Source organism: Anas acuta, chromosome 1 (assembly GCF_963932015.1).
Source record: "Anas acuta chromosome 1, bAnaAcu1.1, whole genome shotgun sequence".
Lineage (NCBI taxonomy): Eukaryota > Metazoa > Chordata > Aves > Anseriformes > Anatidae > Anas > Anas acuta.
The window spans coordinates 168,932,979-168,951,025 of NC_088979.1; the positions used below are offsets into that span (position 1 = coordinate 168,932,979).

Genomic DNA, 18,047 nt, shown 5'->3' on the forward strand with positions numbered 1-18,047 from the left:
GTCTTCGGATATCCCTTCTATCCCTCGATGCAGTTTTCACATGTTGGCAGCTCCGACCAAAGTCCCAGCCGCAGCTGGCTCTGCATGGCAGATGTCCACAGAGTGGTTGTGCATTGTCTTGGCACCGCTCGTGCTCCCTCCTCCCTCCTCTGCTCAAACTGCATGCCATAGGAGATTGCTTTGTACTACAAACTACGAAGGACAACCCTCGGCTAGTGCCAAGCAGCTTTTTTTTCTTTTTTAATTTTTTTTCTTTAACTTACACTGTAAACTGCACAGTCCTAAAATTGACCTAGAGGAAAAAAAAAAAAAAAAAAAAAAAAAAAGCGAAAACTCTTCCATATATGACCAGAAAGCAGCTATTTAGACAAGACAGGAGAGACATTAACAGTGCAGTCAGGAGCCTGTGTGTTTGACTTGGGTGTCTTAACGCCCCCAACTCTCTTCCTTCCCTCCCTCCCTCCCTCTTTCCACAAAGTCTGCATTTTATTTATTGATGGGGTGTGCTTTAGGGATCGGAGGGCTCTTCCCCTCACCCCCAGCCCAGCCAGCCCCTGCTCCTGGAGGAGGAGGAGGAGGAGGAGGAGGGGGGCTGCGGAGGGGGGGGAGGAGGCAAAGTGGGTGCATTACGAGCTGATTGTGCTCTCGCCCCGACCTCCAACAGCCTGATCCGCCTTTGAAGTTTTCCACCCCTCGACTTGAAGTGAGATCGATTACAGAAGAACAACAGGGACAAAGAATCCGCTGCTTTACGTGCAGCCACTTTCCCACGATCGGGGCAGCCAGCTCGCCAGCAGCGAGGGATCACCGCTTTCCCTACGCTCCTCCTCGCCACCATTCAGAAAAACTCGCAGCCCCCGCCCCGAGCCCTCCGCTTCGCCGGGGAGAGCTGTTGGCAAAAAATAACCCGAGGTGTTTAGGGACGAAGGGGCTGGGGGGCGACTCGCACGGCCTCGGTCTTTAAAATGCAACGGGAAGGAATCGGTACGGGGCGGGGGGGGGGCGGAGGGGGTGGTGTTTAAAGGGTGGATAAATAAAAATTAAGCGGCACAGATGGGTGAGATGCGAGCAAGCACCTCCTCCCCGGGCTCCGCACACGGGCTGGGGGGGGGGGACACGCTCCGCACCGCCCCGCACCGGGGCCGGCAGCGCCTGCGGGCGGCACCAACGCCTTTACCTTGGGGTCTGGCCCCGGTTCTGCCCGTGGCCCCACCGCTGGGACAGCCCCGGGGCCGGGAGGGGACGGAGGGAGATGAGGGAGGAGGTAAAAGGGCGAGCGGACAGGGCGAGAGCGCGGGGTGCCATCCCATCGCATCCCATCCCATCCCATCCCATCGCATCCCTTTCCAGCCGTGCGGGAGGAATGGGGGGGGAAGCACCTCTTCCCTTCCCGGCCCGCGCTGAATGGGGAGATTTGTTGCTGAAACTCGGTTTGAACCCACGGCACGCCGGCTGGCTTCTCCGAGAAAAGCGCTTTAATTTGTCACCGGGCTTCCGAGCCCATTCATAAAAAAAAATAAAAAAAAAAAAAAAAAGGAAAAAAGCGGCTCAGTGCCGGGCTGCAGGGACCCCCAAAGAAGGCGGCTGCGGAGGGGGATTTCCTCCCCTCCCCTCTTTCCCCTCCCTCCCCTCCCCGCCGGCCCTGCCCCCTCGCCCGGCGGCGCGGCTCCTCCCCGGCAGACTGCGCGGCGTCGGGGCGGCGAGCGAAGGGGGCGAGCACCGGCAATAGCCGCGGTCACAAATTACTGCAGGAAGTGTTAGCCGCGCACCGGCTCCTAAACAAGATCGATTACTTTCCACCGCCGCAGCCCCAGAAAGGGCGGCCGGGACCGGGGAAGGGAAGGGAAGGGAAGGGAAGGGAAGGGAAGGGAAGGGAAGGGAAGGGAAGGGAAGGGAAGGGAAGGGAAGGGAAGGGAAGGGAAGGGAAGGGAAGGGAAGGGAAGGGAAGGGAAGGACAGGGCTGGGGGCGGCACGGCCGGTGAGTAAGCCCCCGCGGGGGCGGTCCCGGTTGCGGCAGGAAGCCCTGACTCAGGCTCCGGGCTCCTGGCATCCGACGGGGCCCCGGTGTGAGAGGCACCCACCCGAGCAGCGGCAGTGGGTCGAGAAAGCTGTGATCTCAAGGGAAGTTGCACTCCCCTGCTCCACGAGTGTTATCCTCCTTCTCAGAGCGCTTTTAGGGTTTGTTGCTTTGTTGATGGTTTCAACACTGGGAATGTTAAGGCAGGTTTAATTTGATGACTCCGCGTGTTGGTAAAAAAAAAAAACAGTATTTCCGACCTTGCAGTTAATTAGGCTAGCAAGGTAAATAAGAATCCTGGGTTAAATGTGTCTATTTGTATAAGGATAATTATATATCTGCTGTACATGCATACACTTGCATGTCTGGGTGTAGGTTATAGCAGGTAACCAAGCCACACACAAAATGCATGCTGACATCTTGGTTTAGGTGATGCATTCACCCTAAAGTGATTTAACTGCAAATAAGTTGTCATATACAACGTATATTAAATTCCCGTATTACCAAAGATAAAAATACCATAATTTAAAATAACCAAGTTTAAAGTTCAATCATATATTTTAGAGCATCCGTAGAGGCTCCTCGTTCTCTTCAAGACAAGACTCCGAATTTGCCCTTAGTGCTGTTGTGCTGCAGAGGTGTGAGGTGCAACTGTACCACAGGCACCTGCAAACCACTTCAGGGACAGGTTTTAAATGAGCAGCACAGGTGCTGCTGGTGGTGGTATCACAGCAGCTCATTGCTCAGCACAGATTACCACCCAAGGCAAGCCTTTAGCCAGCCTGAAGCAGGTTTTTACCACCCCAACTGAGCTGCTTGCTGCTGTGAGCCCCCCTGCTAGGGGAGCTTATGCTTGCTACCTTGCTTAACTAGCTCAGATATCTACGAAAGCTGTGTTCATGATGTAACTGTGTATTGTCTTCACTATCAACTCCTTTCACACATTATTCCTCTTCTCTGCAGCTAGTACAGCTGTTTCACATGGCCAGCTTTCCTATTGCCTCCTCTTCACCTCTTCTGCAACTATTCTTCAAAATCACATACACACATATGCACAAAAAAAAAAAAAGCAAAAAAAAGAAAAAAAAAAGCTTAGCATATTTTCTCATTTTAAATCTGCTGAAATCTGCAGTCATTTCAAATCTGCAGGAAAACAAAACAAAACAAAATCTTCAGCCAAATTGAGACACCTATTACATTTCACATCATTAACTGACATCCCTGACCTCTGTAGTTAGTTTCCACACACAGAGATAAATATATACACAGTGATTCATACAGTAATAAGGAAAACCAAAGCTGGTGAAGTCTATTAAAAAAAAAAAAAAGTGATATTAAAGGTATTCAATATATAGAACATTACTTCAAATCCTGAACTTGCTGTCACCGCAGCAACATTAGTCTACATCCTTAATGTATGTCCCTTAACATACATCCGTACTCAATGTACCTTGTAATTACCTCATTATGGTTAACTACTGCTGACCCCTGTGTGGAACATGTTAACATACAGAACAACTGTGAAATACCTAGGGAAAAGCAAGGGGAGATTTTTCAGAATTAACTTACAACTCCATTTACAGGGTTTTTGCCACAGACTTACCATTGTCATAGACTTTTCCTCCACATTTATTTCACTACCATTCCATAAATGCTTCTTTAATCAGCAAAACAAAGAGACAGGTCTAACAAATGTCAGGTGAAGCAAGTCACAAGAACTTATTATTAAACAAGGACCAGGTGGTGATCAGGCTTGGTATCTACTTTTCAAAATTAGGTCCCTGGCATAATATGTCAGAACTCTGTTTACGTGCTTAACATGAGTTCCTCACAGCACAACTATAAGAAGCAATTAGCAAAGTGTGCTCTACCACAGAGAAACCATTCATTGCTTTTCTCCCACTCCCACCCACCCCAAATCCCAGGGCAGTGCTGCTGTGTACAGTCCCACGACCGTGGGGAGGGATAACCTGCTTCTGTCACAGCGTTTCTGTCCTGCAGCCAACTCCAAACCCATAGCGTTGACAGAGAGGGATGGCACTCCACCCCCAGGAACTGCTCCAGCCCCTACACAGAAGCATTATTGCATGCTGCTCTCATGTATAAATATGGGATAATTCCCATGCACAAAACCCCTCCGTTCCTGCAGCCCCCCAAATTGACTGCCCACCTATCCCTCCTCCAAACACAATTTAGCCTTGCTGCATTAATTAATGGAGCGGCTAACACGGCTAGTACTATTCCTTTAGCTCTTGGTATATGCCTCCCGTTAGGGCACCCCTCTCATGAAGTGGTGAGCAGGGGAATCAGGCAGCCAGGAGTGAAGCCCTCGGGCACTTGGTGCCGTGGGGGGATGTAGCTGCAGCATCCCTCGGTGACTGCTTCCCCAGGAGGCTGGTGGGAGAGAGAAAAAAACCAGCCAGGGGAGCTCTTCCTACAGGCGTAGCTTAACCCTCCAAAACCTTCCGAGGGTCTGAAATCCTGAAGCCCGTAAGGAAAACCATTAGAGTTGGCAACCCTGCTAATGGTTCTCAGTTGCTCAGCTTTCACTCTCTTGGCTCTTGTAATGTCATTGTTTCTCCTTGCTCCCCGGTTGCCTTGGAGATTTCCGAGCCAGACAACACCTGAATTTCTAACGCTAAAAGAAAAATATCATTTCAGGGTTTCTTTACGCGTCATAAAGAAGCACCAAAGGCCACGGGCTGCTCAGACAAGCTGCAGTGTGGGGCTCTGGCCCTAATGAGCAGCAGCCTGCCCATGGGGAGGCTGCCCTGGTCGTGTGCTAGCTCCTGCCCTCCTCCAACACCACCACAAGCTGGGGGCAAGCTGGGCTGCTGCCCTCGCCAGCATCTGGGGCAAGACAGAGGCCAAGGAACAGCCCAAACCCTGCCAGGGAGCCTGGGCCTGGACATGGAGCTGGCCTGGGAAGCTGGGCTGGGCTGAGCTGGCATCATCACCAGCAATTTCTACATGAGGGAAAAGCCTTGAGATCTCAGCAGATAACACATGATTTCTGCCATGGGTTTCTTTTTCACAAGGTTTCTTTTCCAGAGGGTATCACTGTTACTTCGCTCGCTATAAATCTGTGGAGGTTGGTAGGGCTCTGGTGGTCATGCATACATTCTGCACCCAGGGAGGAGGTGTTGAAATGGAAAGGCAGACTTACAGACAAGGCTTTAAATGACCACACTTCAAAATTTTCAGTCTCGCAACTTTACTGGAGTCCAGCTCCTGATGTTTTCATCTGTTGTGGGGGGGAAGCTAGTGACCCTCAGCATAATGTTTGAAATAAACAATCAGATATCTCCAGCAGCAGTTCCCAATCTAGAATTCATGGCCAGAAGTGGGGTCATAGAAGTTACAAGTGGGGTCACGAGCTTGGCAGAAATTAAATTGTTTACAGTAGCATCTGGGGTTGTAAGCCCAACAGAAGTGGAGACGTAATGTTTAGTATTTGCCCATCTCCAGTATCTGAAACCTCAGCTCCTGGATCCCAGTGATTTTCTGTTTATATGCAGAGATCAGGAAGCACACTATCCCTTTCTGAACTATAGAAAAAAAGCATGAAAAGGTGAGAGAAATGTGTCCTAAAAACTTGAAAGAAATCACCCAGGGTGGGAAGGTTGTGTTGTTTACTTTTTTTTTTTTTAATATAATTAATTTTCAATGAATTGGTGTTTCTTATGATGTTCAGTTCCTAAGACAACCAGTGCTAAGTGGAAGGTGTTTCCAGTTATGTGAGTGTGGGAGGTCTCCTCCTAGGACAGACACCACCTTACACTTTGTAACCTGCACAACTTTGGTGCCTCTAGTACTTTGCTCTGCCCTCTTTCGATATAATAGCACAAATGTTCTAGGGTGATAATATGCCTAATTTTGTTACTATCAGTCATTTAATATGGAGACAAAACTCCAGTGTATTGTAGTCTCAAAGGTGATACAGTACATATTTATTGAAGTACATTGCTAAATCACAATGAAAATCAAATGAACTTGTCTTTGTTTTTCCATGCCAAAAGCAAGGACACACATTTTTGTATCTAAAAAAGAGGTGGCATTTTAAAGAAGGAAGTTAGAGAATCAGTGACACTGGGAATTGTCTCATCTTATGCCATTTGTGTCTTTATCACATTGAACCCTTTTGTTTCCTCATGTGTCAAGAGGGAATAACTTCTGCTCTACCTGAAGGCAACACTGAAAAATAATTAACATTTGCTAGCAGTTTCATAATCCCATGTGGGATGTGGAATATCAAGAAAGTACAATATATTGATGGTCTCAGAAAGTACGGATGCACAAAACAATCCTGTTATTCTGCTACTAACCATTTTTGGTTAGAACTTTTGTTAATAAAACATTTCCTCTGCATCAACTTACTGGGTTTGGGTAGTAGGTTTTTTAAAACTCTCTCTCAAGGGATATGGTACATCTAGTTTTGCCCCAGAATAAATGTTTATGGGTGAATTATGAAATCCCTGAAAACAGAACTTTTTAATGGAAATGATGAGGCAGTATGAGCTATCATAACATTTCCATATATGTAACATTTTGTGATGCGTGTCTATGTGGGTATTTCCTTAGTGTCCGGAATGACTAGCTATTATGCCCAAAATATCCTTTGTACTTCACTCATTTTTTTCTTGACAGTCACAGAGTCTTCACAGTCAAAGTTTCCTAGCCAGTCATGCAGTCAAGAACAGATCAGCTGTGTTCACACTGCCAGAGACAACTTGTACCAGAGGCTCCTCAGCGTAGTTCCTTCTCACCACATCCTAAGAACAGCTTCCTAAAGAGGGCCTTAGGTAAATGTTTTGGCCATTACTGAGCCCTCACTTTCCAGTAATGTGACGTGCCCTTCCCTGGAAACCCTACCAGGGAGAGGTTATCTGATTGCCTATGGGGTCAAGGAGGAGATCTCTGGAAGCTGAGATTCCTCATCGCTCCTCATTATGTTCCCAGGTGGGCTGCTCAAACCCCTCTCTCTCCCCCAAACAACCAACACACCAAACGACAAAGCCACAACTCCTGTTTCTCCATGACGCTTGGGCCAAAAGTGAGGCTTTTCCTCCCGTTGCAAGGCCAGAAGGCTCCAGCGCACACACGGAGCATGGTTCCAGCCACTTGAGAGCGGTTGGTGCCCTTTGGGAAGCTGGGGAGAAAACCAATGTACGCCCCTCAAGTACCTGGGGGAGAGCCAGGAGGCTGGCAGTGCCCTGCCACCCGTGCTGGCCAGGCGCCTCCGAGCAGAGCAAAGGGGGACCAGAGCTGCTGACAAAACCAACTTTGTTTCTGTGTGCCTTTCTTCTGGCTGTGCTAGATGTGGGGGAATTAATCAGCCGGCCACTGAAAGGCCAGCGCGGCCCGGCTTTACCAAAGGGAGCTCTCGCCCCAATCAATACAGCCCCCTGAACAAGAAAAGAGTGGTTTGCTAATAATTAGACTTTCTACAAACATTATTTGTTTGCCTTGAGACAAAACACATTCCATTCAAAATCCCACAGGGGTTAGATTTTTGTAAAGAAAATAATAATAAAAAAATAACTAAATGGGTATTATTCCTAGCTGGAAGTGATTGGTTCTCGAAGTCACCTTTCAAACAAAGGAAACACTGACTTGTTATACAGAATTAGCTGGAAAAAGTTACTGATAGTCCAGGCGGCCATTCGGGGGGTGGGGGATGTTTAAATATAGCAATAGCCATAACCATCATGACTTCTAAAATTAAAAAGAAAAACGAGTGCAAACAAAAATTTACAGTGTCAGTGAAATTAATTCACTGGAAAGTGAGGATAATCCACTCTCATAAAAAGCAGAAAATAACTTCACGCAGTTGACAGTTTTATTATAGGAACATAGGAAAATGGTGACAGAAAATGATATTTTGATGCCGATTGTTTTATTTGTGCCTCTTTCTGTGTGTTTTCTTTTCACAGGTCTGAGCTTTTAATACACCCTGACTGTCAAGTAATAAGCAAATGGAATGGTGTGAATTAATTATCTCTTTCATTTAAATGTACATTTTAATTAAGTTTATTGGTGGGAGAATTGACATCTTGAAAAGTTCTTTACATTTAAGAGATGTTAAAATAACAAAATCACTGAAGCTTAAAGAACATCAAGTAGGAATGGCATTTGTTTGCCTTAACTGACTGGGAGATGGAAAAGCCTTATCCAGCTGACTTTTAAAAGGCCTAAAAATCCAAAGAAATTAAAGTAATTAGAGAACTTAACTCATTTGAAATATAATTTTTTTAAGCACTGAATCTGTAATTAAAACCAAAATAAAAGTGGTAGCTGTAATTAAAAGTGTATTCCCCAGAGCGCATTACCATGTTCTATACCTAAAAGAAGAAAACCTTTAGAGGACAGTTAGTGGAAGGCATAGCTTATTATTTTTGAGGGTGGAAGGAGACTGATCTTTATTTTTTTTTTCTGTTTCAGTTTTAAATAGAACCCTGTAAATATTTTTCACACCTATAGCTAAACTGGCAACATGGAGGTATTTGCTAGCTTTGCAAAGGATCAAAAAGACTGACTTCTCAACTGGCACGGCTTCATCGTTAGCAAAAACAAAACAAAAGCCAAAAAAAAAAAAAAAAAGGCTGTTACATGTATTTCACCAGCTTGGGTTTGGTAAGTGCCTGTTGTGTATCACAGCAGAGAGAGGGAAAAGGTCAAAGTTTAAATTCAGCACGCTGCCTTGCAGGGTCCCTGCACACGGGGCTCAATTCCTCCACCCCTGGCATGCCCCATACCCCCTGGCACTGCGCTTCGTGCCCACCACAGCCTGGCAAGGGGCAGAGTGGGTCCGGCCCAGGTTCGGCAGCGCTCGGTGCCATGGTGGGAATTGGCCAGAGGAAAAATGTGGTGCTGGGGGATGGGGTTGGTGGAGGCAGTTCCAACAAAATTGGAGGGAAATGGCTTCTTTCAAATTAAAAGTTGAGTGTCTTAAGCTACAATAAATAAAATTCACTTTCTCTGGTTATAGTGAGAAAAAACACCAACGCAATGGGTAGCAGAGGAGCTGCAGAATTAAAGATTGCACTTTTAAAAGAAGAGAAGGAGAAAAACAAAGGGCAGACCAAAAACAAAACAAAACAAAACAAAAAACACAAGATTCCCTTCTTTCAAAAGGTGGTGGCAGACACGAGCGCAGCATCTTTCCTCCATGTGCTTTGTATTTTGCTCCCAGGATTTGGGTTTCCTGAGTTTCTCCTTTGGAGCCACTGGGGGCTGGGGAGGGGGCCAGGAGGGGAGGTGTCAGGGCCCTGGGCTGCGGCAACACTTCCCCGCACTGACATCTGTGGAAGGGAGAGGAGTCCTGGCCACACAGGCCAGAGATAAATCAAAGCAGCTGCCCCTCAGGAGGTCCCTGCCATGGGGCAGAGAGCCATGTCCTGGTCCCCGTCCGCACTTAGGTATTTTGGATTGAGTGCAGAGCGGATAATGGATGAAAGGGCTGGCCCTGCTTGGTAAGCCAGGACCCTGCCCACCCAGTGGTGAGGAAGCCAAAGTCCATCCCTGATGGCTCCTGGTCTTGACCAGGCTGGAGGTTTGGCAGCAGGAGTTGGGCACAGGCCCCTTCTCAGAAAGGAAAGGGCTGAACCTCAGCCTGGGCAAACACTCTATAACCTCTGCCACATTGGCCATCACAGCGCAGTGTATTGGCACCACGACTTAGGAACTGGCTTCCGAGAGAGAAGCTCTGAGGGCCTGGAAGCCCTGTTTGTGTTTCAGGAGAGGGCACAGTAGTGATGGGCCTCCAGAGGCACTGCTCTGTGTGTCCTGGCCATGAGGAGCTCCTGCTGGGTCCCCAAGGAGCCACCTCCTTCCTCTGAGCACATTTGGGTGCCAGAGTCAGGATGTGCTTGCATTGCTCTCTGGAGTCAAGGGCTTACAAATGAAACACTGAATCATGTGACTTTCAGGTGCCTTTTTTTTTTTTTTCTTTTTTGGATCTGGACCCATGTATGCAATTTTGAGAAGGCTTTTGAAGTGGGCTCACTCCTAGGTTTTAATCAACATATTTTTAAACAAACCTTTGTACTTTGTATCCATGGTAAAAAATGATTAAAATCATGCTAGTTAGTTGTGGTTATGCATAGGGCTGACCATGATTACCTAAATTGAACATGACCTAAGGCTGCTAGAAGTTGCCCCTGCAACTAAAACTTTAGCTTCTCATTTAATCAGTTGCTGTTTATTTTGCTGATAATGATGTCTTGGTATCAGCAGAAAGAGCATAGCTCTTGTTTCTATTTTTGTAAGACAAATCTCTGCTTCAGAGGAGCTACAGGTCAGCAAAGTAGCTGGCCTGCAACCCCCTGACAGCACAATTTCTTCTGTGTCCAGTATTGTTTAAGCACAGAAATTAAATTGGTTGGGTTAGTGAATAGGGTGCGTGGGAGGGCTGTGGGGATTTGTGTTTGTGGTACCATGCAGCTGGAGACAGGGCTGTGGACATAGGGTTAGTCAAGCAGGCACAGGCTCTTCTCCCCAATCCCAGCTGGAGTTGGGACCTCAGGCCCGTTTCCTTCTCCCTGGAGCCAGTTCTGCCAGTGTAGACATCTTTAAATCACACTGCAGTTGTTATTATATGTGATTACAGATTAATTAAATTACGTTTTCATTACATGTCATCAAAGTGTTGTGTGAGAAGAGGCAGTGGACGTGTATTTGGCACCCTTAACATAGTCATGAGGTAGGTTTCTGATCTGTAATGGCTGAGGTGGCTCTTTCACTAGCAGCAGTAGCAGATCTGATGTTACTTAGCTTTTGCCAAAGAAAGCCTTGTTACAGATCAGTTTGTGCATGTCCACACGCAGCAGTGGCAATGGCTAGCCACAGCAATGGCTAGCTCCCCTCATCAGCAGGGCCTGCTCTTCAAGGGGGAAACCAAAAGGCCAGCGATCCGAATCGCTGCCATTCCCTTTGCTAGAGACAGAAAGGGAGCAGGAGATGGGGGCCCTGGTAGGCCTCCGTTACAAACCTGCAAAACTTGTGCAGTGGACACCTCTTACTTCTTTCTTTTAGGATTTTAAAGTCAAATTCAATGAGTTTAATCTAGGCCTGAGATTAAAGGAATGGAAACCCCAGACTTTCAGTACTGTGTGTGTGTCCAAGGACCCAAGATCACTTGCTTTTTCTTGTTTTCAAATAAAGGTGGGTGCTGCCGTCCCCACCCTGGACAAGCAAGCAGCTGAGGTGCAGAGAGAGGCTTTGGCCTCCCTAAGTCTCCACATGGCCATGACAGCACCTGAGAGCAGGGCTCCAGCCCTCCTGGATCCCAACCTGAAACACCCCTTTCTCTTTTTCCAGTGGGGTAATTCCAATCCAGGTAACTTGGACACGTTAATTCACAGCCCAGCCTGTGCCCTGGAAGGTAGGGGTAAGTTTCCTATCCCAGGAACCAGAGTATTGAGTCATTACCCTCCCCCAAATTGTGCTGTTTTTATTCAGACTATCTTTTATTTTTAACTGTTCTGCAGTCTTCTGGTGTGACGTATGGCAAATTCTTTACACTTTTCCTGCTCCATTTTTCCTTATCTACCAAGTGAGGATAACACTCACCTCAGAGGATTGGAGAGATGTTGGCAGGGTGCTCTGAGATGCGTGGCTGGCAAGTCCCACGCGAGCCCAAAGCATATTTAAAATTGAAGAAATGTTTGATTCTGTCTATCCAGCTGTCTGCTGTGGCTTCACTGACTCAATAAAATAAAATAAAATAAAATAAAAAAAAATAAAAAAAAAAAAAAAACTGTTGCTGCAGAAGCTTTAAAAGCAGCTGCCTGTGGCCCTTGCTTTTCTCACTGCTCTCCCTTCCTTGCACAGCTCACAGTTACACATTTTCCTTAGGCAGCTTTCCTCCAGCAAAACACAGCTTTCTCTTCCACTTCTCTACACATGAAGAAAGAGTGCCTTTCATTTGCTTGCACATGAGTTTTTTGCGTTTTGTTTTTATAGCTTTAATGTAACAGTTTTAAATTGAATAGATGGCTTTTATCGAGTCACTACTCCATTTTTGTATTTTACTACAATCCTGCAGTGCTTACAAAAGACATTTGAAGTGCAATAAAAATCCAGAACATGATTCAACAGTTTCATTCACCTCCCTAAAAAATGATGGACTACAACATTCATGGTATTTTCCACAATGTTTGTTAGTACTATACATATAATATATATGTGTATTTTCTAGGTTAAAATAAAATTCACAAAGTTTACAGAGCATAAGCTTCCCTTGGATTTTTGTGAAGGCACTTTCCAGCAAAGCTCAATCTATTCGTAATTACTCAACACTACAGAATCTCTCCTTGGGCAGGAGATTAGATAATAAAGTGTCAGCGACAAGCACCAATCTCTAGAATGGCCAGAGCAACAGCACCTAAGATATCCATAAGAGCAGAAATTCTACTTGAAAGAATATACTGGTGTTTCTATTTACTAACTTATCAGCTTTTCTTAAATTAACTATGACTGAAGTATGCTCTGCCCTTTTCCTCAATTAACTTTTCATTCATTCACAAATTCGCTGGGCCTCACCCTGGAATGAGACCCTTCATTCTTCAAAGAGCCTGGGTGACCTGCTACAGTTTTCAACTAATCAGAGAAACAAAAAAAGGCTGAGATTAAACCCCAAGGAAGCCAGGCTATCTTGGAATTCACTTGCAAGAATAAACATTGTCACTTACAACAAGCAGATCTGCAGATATTTAACAAACCCCAGGGTGCTCTATACAGTGAAGATTTCCACATTTGATTGCCATCTTATCCACCAGAGTAGTTTTCTTAGTTCTTTATCTAATCGAGAAGTTAGCTGGTGTGTAAGACAAAAGAAACTTTCAGCACACTTGTAGAGGTTTAGACAACCCTCTATGTCCCTGTCCTTTGCAGGCAGTCAGTTTAAAGGATATTGTGGTTCATAAAAATAATTTTAAAATTGCAATAGAAACAAGAATACAAAATTGGAAATCATACACTCTGTGTGTGATAGGTCAATTTACACATCACCTATATTTTTGTGAAAAAAAAAAAAAAGAAACACACCTAAATTTGATTGTGGTTAATGCCACCATTTCTGAACAAGCCTTGTAGTAACTTAGCATTAATTATCCTTTTACAGAAAATGTTGCTTCAGATGCCTTTTCTCTGGCAAATTGGGAGGGGGGGAGGGTTGTGTGCTGTCTGAATGCTTGAAGCTAAATTGCTATCAGCGTTACAGCTATCCTTAGAAAATAAAAGTTTCGAGTCAGAAAACTGCTAAGATTTAAGAGAAAAATTACTTGATCTGCCGGGATGTCCTGGTGCTGTTGATTATGTTTTTCATTTTATGCAGGAGAATGGTTGGTTTGATTTAGATATTACCGAGCTGCCTGGAAAATGCCTGTCAAAAACAGTCTGTCGAAGAAACATCACAAAAGAGTAAAATTATCAGCAAACAATATTTAGCAAAGTAAACCTTCTAATGTAATGTGTCATGCTGTATGTCTGCGAAAGCCGTACCTGACATGTTATCCGCAGAGATGCAAGGTATGGATGGTAAATATCTTCTCGTAACGATTGTGTTCATGCAAGGAAGGAGATAAAGCAAGGGAACAGGAAACTTGAAACGAAATGTGCTAACCATGCACGACATATGTCATGAAGAATGAAAAGAGGTCAAAAGGAGTGGACAGATCAATGGGTTTCATGTCAGAACCATCACAGCACACCTAAACTGTATGCATCTCCAGCAATTACTTTGACCCTCTTTCATGGTAAGACATTTCCCCCTTATTGCATTTACCGTATTCTAGAGAAGCAGTGGAAAAATAATTCTTTGGTAAACTGAAAGACAGAGCTGGAGAAAATGGACAAGCATCTTACACAGAGAGTTTTGTGTGCCCCAACATTTGTTTGGGATCTTCAGATACAAAAAAAAATCGACGGTCTGAGGAAAAATGAGTGCCTGTATGCAGTAGCTTATGTTTTTAGGCTGTGTCTCATTAGGACAAAAAATGTATCTGTCTATCTGTCTGGCTGCCTACCTACATATAATACTGTTGTAGCAGTGGATGGGAATATAAGCAAGGTGAGGTTTGTAGGGCGAGATGGTGTCTCCCCTTCTTCTCCCCCCCTTTTTTTTCTTTAAGATCAGTATAGCTAAAAAAAGAAATGATCACTCCTTTGTGTCAGATGGCTGCTGAGAGTGGATTTAGCCCTCCTAGCAGCCCCTGCCTGCAGTGGGTTACCTAAACTCTCCCGCAAGCCCTTCCGCTGGCAGAGCCGGGGAGTGCGGAGCAGATGGGGGGAAGTGTGAAGCAGCAGAGATGGTGGATTCTTTGGTCAGCACAATTGGATCCGAGAGCGGATGTCTGCCTACCACCTTAGCTCTACTGAGAAAATGAAACATACAGCAACACGTTGACTGAGGCAGATTACTTGCCTTCCATTTTAGCACAGCTTGAGTAGACACAATAAAATTTTACATGGCAATTTGATGGGAAGTATTGTTCCTTAAAACACAACAGAAACAGGCTATGAAGCGAAAGTAAAAGAGCTTCTTGTACCTTCCTGTTCCTCAGTGCCGATCAACAGCATAGAGCCTGATCTCAAGCAAGGGTCTCACACTGCTCCCATTAATCTAATACTCCATAGGCTGTAGTGAAAAGCCCCAGGGGAGTAAATAAGGACTACTGTGCTGAGCAAGAGCTTGCACAGGCTGTGCTCTTTTTGCAGTGCACGTCTACATTCGGGGTGAAGATTAGTGGGCTAGTTGCCTCCGTGCAAGCAGAAAACATGTTTCAGGCTGCACATTTTCACGGCTGACTTGCGAACTGGTTTCAAGAGTGCACAAGCACAGACATATTAAAAACACTATTGTTTGAGCCCTTCGTCCTTTCTTGTTTAAAATTTTATGAAAGATTTAAGATTGCTTTCCTTTGATTTCAGTTAACCTAGCTACTCTGTATTTCTCTGTAAAGGTTGCGGAAAACAGGATTTTATGAGTAATTCAAACCACGCATGAAGACTCTGTTAACAAATACATAGTGCCAAATTCTTAGATACACAGGACCACTGCAGTAAAAACAAAGGGATTGTATGGGTGGGAATAGGAATAGATTTTGCAAGGAATGTGGATTCCCAAAGGAAGTGGTAACTTTCATAAACTCTTGAAAACCCATTTTCCATACCCGCCACTCTCACCACCTTCTACTTATAAACTGTGCTGTTCAGTAAAACCTGCACTTTTCTGGCCTGCCTTGCCGTGGTATTATGGCTGAACAAGTGGGGTGAAAAACAGGCATGTGAAATTTTCACAGTGCAGCACACACCAACACAAAACCTTGCCTGGTTTCAAATTTCTTTACCAATCCAAAACCCAGACAAGCTTCACTGAAAGGTTTGTTAAGGTTCACGAACCGCAGGATGAGTTTGGGGGGGTGCCAAAAAAAAGAAAGGTCTGGAAGAGCGAGCAGAAACTGGGAGCAGATCTATGCTGGGCTCGGCCAGTGCAGGTCTTGGACAGGTCTTCAACCGCCTTCTCCTCCTCTCCCATCTCTCAAACAGCATGGAATGAGTAAGGCTGATGAACTTTCTGTGTCCCAGGAGCACTGGGAGGATGAATGGCCAAGAAGCACTTTGGATATGCCACGTCCCTCCAGGACTAGATTGGGCAGTGGGGACTGGTCACCAGTATGGGTAATGGAGCCAGGCATGGGAAGCCCTCACAAGAAACTGGGATGCTGTTAGTCTACGCTATGGAGACTTTCCCAGTAGAGAAGTACCTGGGATGTCATCCTGAGGACAATACATGTTATTTTCCCAAAGGGAATTACTTCTAACGTACACCTAGTCATGCATTTTTCAAGGATACATCTACCTCCTCTGAAGCAAGGGAAATAATTTTAAAATGCAGTTTACAGAGCAGGGCACTGGAAGGACAGAGCTTTGGTTTCATGAGGGAGAAGTAGGTATACAGGATAGCTCTGTTGCCATGTTCACATGCATGTGTGTGTACGTGCAGGGGGGAGGCTCCTATCAGTGGTGCTACAACTCCCTGCAAATTACCATGAAGTCACAACTGTAATTTGTTTGCTAGGAACAGTTCTGAACCTGTGTTCGGTTTCATTAGGGTCGTTTAACTTCTTAGCAATTGTATTGCCAAGCATGTAAGAAAAGATGCTGAGAGGGAAAGAAAAACAAAAGTGCAAACAGGAAAACACAGTTAATAAATACAGAATAGAATGGTCCAAATACCAATCTTCTTTTTGCAGGCAAAATTATGCTGTTCTACAATTTCACAAAACCAGGATGGTATAAAAGGAGAGTAATAACTCCAGTGGCTTCAGAGAAAACTTTGTTTTAAAGCTAAATAAACATAGTAATCTGTTGGCTAATCTATATCGTTGTTTGGAGAAATTGCAACTATTTGAAGTTATGAGATTCTGCATTAAAAGTATTCAGGTGTGTTACAAGTAATTATCTATAATAAGGTATCCTTCCATGACTCTACATTTAATCAGGCACCTTATTTTGCTCTTTAACTTCCATGATTGCCTTTAAGAGGAGCCATGTGGTTTTTGACCATGTTATTAAAAGTATTTAAGATATCTTGTTGTTGTTTTGTCTATAAGCTTCATTTAAATATTGCAAGTCTGCAAAGCCCTACTCACAAATTCCTCAATACCGGGGGGGGGGAGAGAACTTTTTCTCGTCTGTAAAATAATTTTATTGGGTATTAAGATTACTTGCTGCAACCACATTCATTGTGGGCTGATGAAATCAGAGACTTTGTGACAATCCTATAACATGCGCAGTGGAGTGTCAGGATATTGATTACAGCAAGCAATTTTGTGAAAGTTTCACTTTGCAGCAGTCACACCAAGTGGTGTCCAATACATTCAAAGAGGGATTTTCTGCTGTGTAAGTCTAGACGTAAGGTCTAGCGAGGGTAGAGAAATACTAGATGCGATATTTGCAGCAGGAAACAGGGAGGTCTCTGCATTTTTACTTCGTACAGGAAGAAACTAGTCTGTTGCAAGATCAGATTGCTGAATTACAGTAGGAATTGTTCTCATGTAGGGCTACATAACATTAAAAAAATATGTATTTTAAAGGAAAGGTGCAGAAAGCAAGGCTTTCAGCTGCATGTTGTTTCAAATGAGGGGTGCCTCCAGCTTTTCTATGCATTCATGTGATTCTCAGCATTTCTGTGGGGAAGCATTCATACCAAAATGCGTGAGTGGAAGTAGGAGGGTGTACATAAAAGGACTCATTTTGGGGGGGAACTAGACATGACCTTGGCCAATGAATAATAAGGAAACTCAGAGGCAAAAAGTCGTGTAGCAATCACAGTGAAAGGTAGAGCTTGCATACTGAACTTGTCCATCCCCTCACTGGATGCTTCAGACACTGTCTCTATACTGCTTGCTCACATTCACGGGCACATGCACACACCTGCACACACACAAACTCATTCTCCCATTTATCCTATAGGGAAAAAAAAGGGGGGGGGAAGGAATATAGAACAATGTTACTGTTATTTTCAGGGCTAAATACCCAGACAAGAATAATTATTAAGGTTATAATGAGCCATGAAAACAATACAAAGATGTAGGATAGTTTCCAAAAAGATTCGATATAAACACATCCATCAGACTGATTATAGTTTTGCCCTGCAACTTTATCATTTTAATGTTCTTAACACCGCTAATTGTAAAGTCAATGAAATCTGTGCATATTATTACTTCCAATGTCTGTATGATACCGGCTAGAAGTAAGTAACTGTTTATGCCACTTTACATTTCAGAATAGCTGACATACACTGATTAAATATGACAACCTATGTAAAACTTGTCAGCTCAAATTAGGTACATCAAGTATATTGTTTTACAGAAGACTTTTTAGAATAGATTACATCATGCTTGCTTATCACTGTCTGAAAATACAAATGCATTTTTCAGATTAATGCATTGTTGCACAAAAATCTATTAGGAGGAAGATGAGTGTTGCAGGATTATCCTCTGCGTCAATAAGGAAACTAAGATGC

General features: G+C 44.6%; 1 long non-coding RNA gene across 1 annotated transcript; it reads left to right on the plus strand.

Moving 5' to 3' along the window:
* Positions 1-388: 388 nt before the first annotated feature.
* LOC137849552 (uncharacterized) lies at positions 389-11,774 on the plus strand. The gene is made up of 2 exons (XR_011091951.1): positions 389-6,819; positions 7,951-11,774. It is a non-coding gene; the product is annotated as an uncharacterized lncRNA (long non-coding RNA).
* Positions 11,775-18,047: the final 6,273 nt, after the last annotated feature.